The sequence below is a fragment of the Pteropus vampyrus genome, unplaced genomic scaffold (assembly GCF_000151845.1).
Source record: "Pteropus vampyrus isolate Shadow unplaced genomic scaffold, Pvam_2.0 Scaffold518, whole genome shotgun sequence".
In the NCBI taxonomy this organism is placed as follows: domain Eukaryota; kingdom Metazoa; phylum Chordata; class Mammalia; order Chiroptera; family Pteropodidae; genus Pteropus; species Pteropus vampyrus.
This window is the reverse complement of record NW_011889299.1, coordinates 1,026,959-1,038,220: the sequence shown is the minus strand read 5'-3', so window position 1 is coordinate 1,038,220 and position 11,262 is coordinate 1,026,959.

Sequence of the window (11,262 nt, the reverse complement as noted above, 5' to 3'; positions counted from 1 at the left end):
CCACTTGCCCTACCTGAGTGACTCCTTGACACCCTGCCCCATGCAACTCTTGCACTGCTCAAGGCTCTTTCAGCGAGTGTGCCTCATGGACAGCTGGCTTCTGCCTGAGTTGCAGACTTCCTAAAAAATTTCCAAGGCTCAAAGGCGCCAGGCAGGTAGCAGCTGACTTCAGTGCATCTTGTGCCTCTTGCTGAGGGGTTCCAGGCCAGTCACTGCTGGCAGCCAGCCTCGGGCCACAGGGTGGCCTCTCCCACATGCTTCTGGGCCCAGAACAGGCAGCTACCAACCATAGATTGCTTTGTAGCTCCTACCAGGTGGCCCTGGGCAGGGCGCAGGCAGTGGCGACCTTAGCCTGCACCGAAGCCTCTCCTAAGGGGCTCCAGAACTAATATACCCAGTGGACTGTTTCAGACCACAGCAGAGCACCACCATTTAGCTCTACAAATGGCACACCCAAAGGTGGCCCCACTTTGCGAGGTCAGCCCTGGCATAACAGTTCATCCACTGTAGTCATGGCCATTGCTCACGGTCGGTCAGTCTGAGGGTCAGTCCCTCCCACTGACATTAGAAGTGATTAACGAATTCAGTAAACTAACAGGATAAAAAATTAATATTCATCGTGGAATCAAACAAAGTGTCCTATGATAGATGATTGGATAAAGAAGATGTGGTATATATATATACAATGGAATATCACTCAGCCATAAGAAGAGATGAAATACTGCCACTTGTGACAATGTGGATGGACCTCGAGATAATCATGCTAAGCAAAATAAGTCAGAAAGAAAAAGTTGAAAATCACATGATATCACTTATATGTGGGATATAAACCTAAAAGCAACAAATGAATAGAACAAACGAACAGAGACTCATGGTCATGGACTATAGACTAGTCGTTACCGGAGGGGAGGGGGGAGAGGAGAGGGCGGAGGTAGATGGAGTAAAGGGGGTCAAATATGTTGTGATAGAAAGAAATCTAACTATGGGTGGTGAACACCCAGTGTAAATATATAGATGCCTTACTGTTAAAATGTACAGCTGAAATTTATTGGATTTCATTAACCAATGTCACAAAAAATTTTTTTTAAAAATAATAAATAAAAAATTAATATTCAGGAATCAGTTTGCATTTTTATACATCAATAACAAACTGTCAGAAAGAGATATAAAGAAAACAATCTCGTGTATGATTGATTAAAAAAAATACCTAGAAATAAATTTAACCAAGGAGGTAAAAGGCTAATACTTGGAAAATTATAAGACACTGAAGAAAGAAATTGAAGGAAATAGAAATAAATGAAAGCATATACCCTGCTTCTGGAGAGAAAGAATTAACACCGTTAAAATGTCCATTACCCAAATTAATCTATAGATTCAATACAATCCCTATTAAAATACCAATGGCATTTTTCACAGAACTAGAACAAATAATTCTTAAATGTATGTGGAACCATAAAAGACTTTAAATAGCCATGGCAACCTTGAGAAAGAAGAGCAAAGTTGGAAGTACCATGCTATCTGGTATCAAACTATACTACAAAGCTACAGTAATCAAAACAACATGGTATAAAAACAGACATAGATCAATGGAACAGAATAGAGAGCCCAGAAATAAATACACACCTACCTGGTCAATTAATCTATGACAATGGAGGCAAGAATATATAATGGGGGTAAAAACAGTTCTTTCAATAAATGGTATTGGAAATATGCAAAAAAGTGAAACTAGACCACTTTCTTACACCATATACAAGAATAAAGTCAAAATGGATTAACTGTAAGACCTGAAGCTATGAAACTCCCAGAAGAAAACATAGGCAGTAAACTCTTTGACATTGCTCTTAGTAATATTTTTTTTTCTGATATAGTTCCTTAGGCAAAGGGAAAAAAAGAAAAACTAAACAAATGCAACTACATCGAACAAAAAAGTTTTCCCATAATAAAGGAAACCATGAACAAAACAAAAAGACAACCTACTGAATGAGAGAAGATATTCACTAATGATACATCTGATAAAAGATTAATATTCAAACTATATAAAGAATGCATACAACTTAACAAAAAAAATCTGATTTGAAAATGGGCAGAGGACCTGAATAAACATTTCTCCAAAGAGGACATACAGATGGCCAATAGACATATGAAAAGATGCTCAACATCACTAATCATCAGAGAAATGCAGATTAGAACCACAATGAGATATCACCTCATATCTGTCAGAATGGCTATCATTAATAAATTAAAAAACAACATGTGTTGGCCAGGATGTGGAGAAAAGGGAACCCTTGTGCACTGTTGGTGTGATTGCAAATTGGTACAACCACATAAAATACAGTTTGGAGGTTCCTCAAAAAATTAAAAACAGACAGAGCTACTTTACAAAATCATCATTGAAATGTAGAGTATAGCATGGAGAGTATAGTCAGTAGTATTGTAACTATTATGGATTGTTTCAGATGGGTACTGGATTTATCAGGGGGATCATTTTGTAAGTTATATAAATGTCTAATCACTGTGCTGTACACCTGAAACTAATATAATATTGTAATTAGTAAAAAAAAAGAACAATCTCATGGTCCAGCAATTCTGCCACTGGGTATTTATTTGAAGAAATTCACAACACTAATTAGAAAAGATACATTTACCCCTATGTTCATTGCAGCATTATTTACAATAGCCAAGATATGGAAGCCAACTTAAGTGCCCATCAATAGATGATTGAGTAAAAAAGATGAGATACACACACACACACACACACACACACACACACACACACACTGGAATATTACTCAGTCATAAAAAAGAATAAAATCTTACCATTTGTGACAACATGGATGGACCTAGAGGATATTATGCTATGTGACATAAGTCAGACAGAGAAAAACAAATACTACATGAATTCACTTTTATGTGGAATTTAAAGAACAAAATAAATGAACAAACAAAACAGAAAGAGACTCGTAGACAGAACAAACTGGTGATTGACAGACGCAAAGGGAGTTGGGGGGCTGGGTAAAAAAGTGAAGGGATTAAGAAGTACAAATTGGTAGTTACAAAATAGTCACAGGGATGTAAAGTACAGCATAAGGAATATAGTCAATAATATTGTAATAACTGTATAGTACCAAGTAGGTACTAGATTTATTAGGGGATCGCTTTGTAAATTATGTAAATGTCTAACTACTATGCTATACACTTTAATATAATATTGAATGCCAACTGTAATTGAAAAATAGAAATTAAAAAAAAAACAACAGTCAGTGGAATCCAGCATATCAACAGGACAAAGAAAAAGGTAGTATTTATGACTATATGATTTTCTTTATCCTATTGCTGTGTGAGATTGGCACATCGATTTACACAGCAAAAGGATTCAACAAAATTCATTCATTTATGATTATAAGAAAAAGTTCCCACTACACCAGGAACAGAGAGGAACTTCCTCAACCTGAAAAGCACATCCTCCTCCCTCCAAAAAAAGTCCTAGAGGTAACCTCATACCTAACAGTATAAGGCTATTTTGTGCTGATCTCAGTCTGTCAATAACCAATGTTGTGGTTGGACCAGCCATTTTAGTTCTTATTATGATCACAAGACATTCTTTAGCAATAACCATCAGGAAACTTTAATAAGATACAGGTTTATTATTTACCAGACCTGGAAATGACACAGCACATGTGGGATCATACAGTGAGGTAAAGGGGTAGAGAGGGAGGGAGGGAGAGAAGAGAGAAAAGAGCGAGACCAGTCCTGGGATGCTGCTTTTATTGAGGTCAAGGGTGAGGGCCTAGAGTTTTGAGGGCTCACTCTATTGGTGAATTTAAAACATAAGAGTGGGAATTTAAAGTATTGGAAAAAGATTTTAAAAGGTAGTGCAAATTGTCAGTTGTTGAAATCAACCAATATCTGTAAAACAAAGGAGCCTCAGTTTCAGGGAGGCAGCCTGGCTCTTTATCTAATGCCTCTTTGAAATGGAAGCCTGGACAATCAAAGCTTAAGTCATGCACTTGCATTACAAAAAGTTTTTAAAAAAGTGTCAGGGATTACACTGCAAAGGCTAAATGCTATCCTTCTAAGACTGAAGACAAGGCAAGGATATCTACTCATCTCAGTATTGAAGGGTCTAACCCCTGCAATAAGGCAAGAAAAGAAAGAAAAGTAACACAAATAGGAAAGGAAGAAATAACTCTTTATTCACAGATGGCATGATTGTCTGTGTAGAAAATGAAAGAAATTCCCCCCATTCCCCGCCCCCCCCCAAAAACCTAGAGTCATAAATGAATTCAGCAAGGTCACAGAATACAGCACACAGAAGTCTTTAGCATTCCTATGCACTGACTATAAACAGATAGCAAATGAAACATAAAAAGACAAAACTATTTACAAATGCTCCAAAGCAAATGAAATCTTGTGTATAAATTTAACAAAAAGTGTACAAGATCTATATGATGGAAATTCTGCATTGCTGATAAAAGAAATCAAAGAAGACCTAAATGCCAAGAGCTGGGGGAGGAGCAGTCCAGGCTAACTATCTCGCTGAGAAGAAGGAAGAGTAGAACCATGTGGTCCATCCCTTACACATTAAAAGAGCATTCTGTGTACTAGAGAATATTTACCCAAACAGACCAATATTAAGATGTTATAGCAAAATTGCTGGACATTTTTTTTTCAAGGAAAAATATTTCGTGCATTTAGGAAAAAAAGAATTTATGACTTACAAAGTTAAGAACTTAGATTATCATCAGATTTTTCAACATAAACATTTTATACCAGAGGAAAACGGGGTCACATATTTACTATATTAAAGAAATAAAGTGTGAGCTCAGGATTTCATATCAAGCAAAACTGACTTTCAAGTATAAATGACACAGAGAAACTGTTATCAATATGGGAGACTCGGAGAATATCATTCCCATGAGCCCTTCCTGAAGAAGAATCTAACAGGAAATCAGCTCCAGATATATGTTTAGAGCCAGACTTAAGGACTGGTTGTGAGCATTAATTATATAATTATAGTAGAACTAAAATCAACATGGGTTAAGTGGAAGAGAGTATTATGTAGGGCTGACAATGTACATATAATACAACTATTTTTAAAAGTTGGTGGTGGAGGAAAATTGGGAGAACATGTGTCAAAAATGTTTTAATATCTCTAGTAATTATATTGGTAGTATTATTAGTATAAATATAAATAATAAAAAATGAAAAAGATAAAGGAGGGAATCTATAGATTCTTGGACAATATTCAACTATAATATTTAGAGATTCACATTTGGATGATAATACCACAAAAATTACAAGGAAGTAATTATAATTGAGGGCAGGAGGGTCTGTGATTGGGGTTTGGAACATGGAAGGGGCTTCTTGGGTGACTGACAAAGTTTCATTTCATATGTGAGTGGTTTTTAACTTATAATAATTCATTAAGCCATACATTAGATCCATGCACTTTTCTGTATCTATGTTTTATTTTTCAATAAAAATATTTTTTAAAAGTCTCAGAAATGTAGAAGTTGTCCTCTTCTCTCTATAGCTACAGAGAGTTACCATTTTCATCCCAAACTATTTAAAAGAAAATGATTTGATAGCATGTCGTTAGGTTGAAAACATTCACAACAATATAAATTTTGTTTTTCTGTGCAAAATAGACTTCTGTGTATTACACTGCTGTTATGAATTGTTATATTTTCTCTTCATATAAATATAGCCTTGGAAATATCATTTGTACAAGCTTATCTCAAAGGATTCTAAAACTTGAGAAATTGTTGCCATGTCCTGTGAAAATAGCCTCTAAAAGAAACCTGCAATTCTGATTGGTTGTCTTATTTGATAAATTTTTGTCCTAATAATAATGTTGCAATTGACATCTCTGTGTTACTAAAGGATTTAAATAATTACTTGTAAGTTTGCTCTATAAAATCCGAAGTCAATCATTGGCACTTTCTTCCCCTCCCATATTAATGATTTTTAAAAGTCTCCATACTTTGGAAAATTTTCTTATTTTAACAAAAAAGTGTATTACAAGATATAAAACTTTATAGTAATGATGATAAATGAACTACCGTTAGAAACAACAAGATTGAATCTCACAACGTTTATCAAAAGAAGCAAGAGACAAAAGACTATCATACTATATAATTCCATTTATATAAAGTTCAAAAACAGGCAAAACTCATCTAAAATGTTAAAAGTTAGGATATTGGGTGATATTTGGAGAGATTTGGTGACCAGGAAGGAGCATGATGGGGAGCCTTAAAAGAAGAAATAACTGGGTAATACTTTGAGATAGAGCTGGAATCCTACCATTGCAGGAGTAGGTGCTTTCAAGCCAGCAAGCATTTGGAGTTGCATCTTGGTTTTTATTTGTTATTTTTCCCCTGTATATTTCATTCCATTTAGAAGTTTAAAGAAAGTGTTGACAGTGGTCTGGGGAAAGATTTCATTATCCTTGAGTCCTCTGATAATCATATAACCTTAATAGCATAAAATTATACCAAAAATAAATCAAATTTGTGGGATGGAAACTCAGAGGATCGACTCTTCAAAATGGTGGAAGAAAAACAGTGCCACCACAACAAAACTTCTAATTCAAAAAAGAAAGAAGAGATTTTTAGTTCATCATCATCTGTTCAGTACGTATATTGTATCCAACAGGGCACCTAAGTGACGGGACAGTGAATCTCATGATCAACAGTTGTTGGATTACATTGTTGGAAGGGAAACAAGTCTCTTTTCAGAAAATCTGGCTGCCCTAGGTTCTGTCCCCTGTCAAATTTCCCTTGTCCTTCAGGGACAGTCCTGGGAGGAACATTAGGGATGATTGACCACAGGGAGTTGTATGGCTACATTAGCCTATTTCTGGCTGAGGCTGGCATCTTTCTCCTGGAGCCTGGAGATTTCTAGAGAAGCTAGGACTCCCTGCCATGCTGGATTAAGTCATACACAAGCGCCTGTTCTTAAGGCTTAGGATTTTTCTGGTGACACAACTCTTGTTGGCAATCTGTCAATGTTGATTTTATTTGGGAAGACTCTTATCCATAGGCTAATGCCAGAAACTGCTCCACTTTCTTCTAGCATTCAGATTTGGAAATGAAACCACCGAAGGTAGTCTGATACTTTCTTTTATAGGTATCCCTTTCTGTCTGAAAAGTCATTGCAGTGGTTCAGAATGCCGTAGATCAGATTTTTTTTAACCTTTAAAAAAATTTTATTTTGAAATAATTATAGATTACTAGACACCGATCTTATTTTGAGTCTCAGCTCTTCCACTTGCCAGCTGTGTCCTTGGCAAGTTACTTAAACTCTCTGAACCTAAATTAACTCCTTGTAACATTTCCTCCATCACACTTATCCTCACACCCAACTCCCAGGGCCATGCACTTGCCTATACTGATCCCCATCCACAGAAGCACTTCATTAGTTAGACACTGTACCTGACTATAGAGCATCCTCTCCATTATCCCAAGACCCACTGCACTAAGCAACAGCACTGCACCTACTCTTACAGCATGAGAGTCCCTGAAGTTTCTAGGGCCAGAAACACGTGGTCTATTATGCTGGCTTTGGAGTTTCTCCACCAGTCTACGAGAGAATTGATAGTGTTAATGTCCATTAATCTATGGTCAGGATTTAGTATCTTGACAAACTAGAGACCTAGCTAATTCGATCCTGCCTCCAAACCCTGTTTTCCTTGTTACTGCCCAGATCAACATATTTGCTCATTCATTTTTCCTCTCTCTCTCTCTCTCTCTCTCTCTCTCTCTCTCTCTCTCTCTCTCTCTCTCTAATGTTCTTGACTCCTCTCCCTTTGTGTACTGCATTCTACCTTTCCCCTTACTCTCTCAGATCCTTACAACATTCTCCATGGAACTTTCTGATATATGGATATATGGTGCACAGACACACTTACATTCTCAACTTCTCTGAATATTCTTTTCTCTTCCTGCCTTACCTATATCTCTAGTCACCCTGCTTCTATAGTAGCCCTCTGAATTGAGGCTGCTTATTCTCACACTTCCTACATATAGCAGGATGGAGAAACATAGTGTCATTATGACTTCACAGCACTACTGCCAACTAATATGCACCCTCTATCATAAAAAAGGTCATGGTCCTTTGAGGCTTCTGCCATTTGGCTCTACTAGTCTTCATCACTGTCACGTACAAACCTATTAGACACACCTCTTCATACTTCGACACTTGGCTCACAATTCTCTTTATCTCAATTGCTGCTATCATCGTAGATTAATTCAATATTCAGCCTATCCAACAATCTGATCTCCTTTCATGACCTCATCTCTAATGTCCTTTTCCTCCACTTGGATTTTATAATAAAGTAAAATTTCTCCACTTCAGAAACTCCCATTTAAATATCCTACTCTGATCAAAGCCTTCTTTACTTAGACTTTGATACTCCACTGCTTTCATTCCACCTTTTAGACTTCATCATGATTTAGATAACTGACCCATCTATTTTCTCTGTTTCTTTCTTTTACTTCTCTCCTGTGTCCTTTCTCCCGCTATCCAAATTAGAACCCATGGTTCATGTTTTCAATGACTGTCTTGCAAATACTCCCTAACCCCATTCCCCATTGATATTTCTTTGCAACCATTAGACAAATCCCAATCATGGATGACTATGTCCCTTCTCTGCTTATACTTGGCTGCCAAGCATAGCTACAGAAAGTCGTATAAAGTGGCACATTTCTACCACTCTAGAAATATGTCCTATCATATTTCTCTTGTAAATTTACTCCTCCATTATCATCAAATCTCTTATTCTACCTCCTATCCTCTCACACTCAGCAAATGACCTTGTCTTCTCCTTCACAGAGAAAATAGAAGCTCTCTGCTGGGAACAACTCCACCTTCCCACTACTAAATCTAGAAGACTCTCTCTATCAGCATCAATTTGCTTCCTTCCCTCCTTTAATCTAAACCTAGCCCACCATCTGTAATTTCTTTGTTCTTCCAGAATTTTCAGTTTTTTGAAGTACGATTATATCCTTCGGCTGCTTTGTTTTCAATTTAAGTGCATTAAAAGAATAATCTGTATGACAGTGTCCTCATTTCCTCATTATTCATGCACTTTTCAACCTCCTTAGTCTGGTTTGAACTTCAATCACTCCTAAACATGCTATTGCTCAGATCATTAATATCAAAAAAAATACAAAGCTCAATGGCCAATTCTAAGTCTTAATCTCATTGACTTCGCATCAGCATTTAACACAGAGCTGATCCCTCTCTCCCATTTGAACACTTGCCCTTAACTTTCTATAACACATTCCTACCATTTTGTCAGAAACATTTACTATATGCAACTTTTAATCATGAGGATTCTTTAAATATTTCTCCTAATGCTCTTCTTTCTTCTTTTTCCTATGCTCTCTTCCTAAGAAATCTCACATACCTATGGATCTAAATACCATTTGTATGCTGATTTTAAAAAATACTCATTATAAGAAATTCAAGCAGTACAGAAAAGTATAAAGAAGAAAGCAAAAAAAAAAAAAAATCACCTTACAATGCCACATTCCAAAACAGCCATCATTAACATTAGGTGAACATCATTTCAGACATCTTCCCATGCGTGGGAAAATGTTGTTGTTAAGTTCTTCCGTAAGAAGATGCAGTTGTGAGCAATTTTCTTCTGTCCCTTGGGTTATGACTTCCTTCAAGCTAGGTTTTAAACCTGTCTTTGCATATTATGTTTCTGTTTACCTTTTCACTTTACTATGTTTGCATAATAGCTTGCTTCTTTTCATCTGGCTCATGCTTAAATGGAAAGCCACATTCAGTCCACTATTTTCTCTATGGGGTGGATGAATTCTCCCACTCTCATACTTACCATATCTGAAAACTTTTTGTCCCCCTTTTGTCCTTACAGAACTGCACTATAAGATGTGTGTCTAGTTGTCCATCTCACTGTACCTTAAGGGTTCACAGAATGGTGGTACTAGTGGTGGTAGTGAATAGTTGCTGGGAGGGTCTGGGCTCTGCCACTTTTCAAATTTATGGCATGAGGTTCTTTCCTTGTTTTGTTGTGGCTTGGTGTGCTTTTTGCTAGATTTTACTATTTTTCTTTTGGGTTCATTTTAGCAGGTGTTGGAGGAGGGAAATTCTGTGATTTAACTTTACGTCAACATGTTTATCCCTGGCAGTTGACAGCATAATTTGTATTTCCAGTTTGGATTTTTCTTTTGCTCTCTAGGTCCATATAGTCAAAAGAGTCATGGACATTCCCTTTTCTATATTGCGGCAATCGTGGTCCTTGGCCTATCCAACAATTTCCTGTCCAATCTTTCCCATGCAGGTATTTCACAGAGATTCTTTGACTTTATGGAGGAAAATAGAATTGGTCTAAATGAGTGATAGTGTTCACAATCCTCTTAGTTATTGATTGGCCTAAGGGTGGACATGCAAGGGAGGCTAAAGTGAGGAATTCTACTAGGGAGGAGCTTCCCTTTCTAAACAAAATGACAAAGCCTTGAAAGAAGAAAACCTTTTCCCACTTTTCCCTTCTTTCTGCCATGGACTTGGATGCATTGAACAGCATTTGTGACCATGAAGTCAAGAGAATTATGGGGATGTCAGCATTGACAATTTAAATTACTGAACCAACTCAACAACCACTTTCATCTAGACCTTTGGTTTTGTGAAAGTTTAAGCCCCATTTGTTTAAATTACTCCTGACTGGGTATTCTGTTGGGATCTGCATTGGCCTCAGCAGCCAAGAGAATTCCTGTGACACATTTATTGCACACACTTCAAAATGAATGTAAATGAACTCATGATCCTCTCCACTAAACTTGATTCCCTTCCAGTCTCTTCCACCTTAGCAAGGTTTACACCATCCACCTAGCTGTCTATTGCAAAAATACATGAGTTTCCCTTGAATCTTCCCCCCAACACACACCTCAACATTCTATCACCAAACATTGTTAATTCTATCCCTTACATATCTCTTCAGTCTTTCCATATCTGCTGCCATCATTCCAGTCCAACTCAACAGCATCTATTGCCTGGACTACTGAAAATGGTTCTCACCACACCTCCTCTGGCCCATCTCCCATACATTCTCTAAAACCAGCAATGGTGATATTTTTAAAGAAACATATCTGGTCAAGTTCATTGTCTTGCTTAATATTCTCTAATGATGTCCCACTTAACTTAGAGTTAAGTCCAAACTCTTTACAGGGCCTGTAAGACCTTAATTAATGTGAACCTTGCTTACCTCTCTAGCTTTATCTCAGCAATATGCAT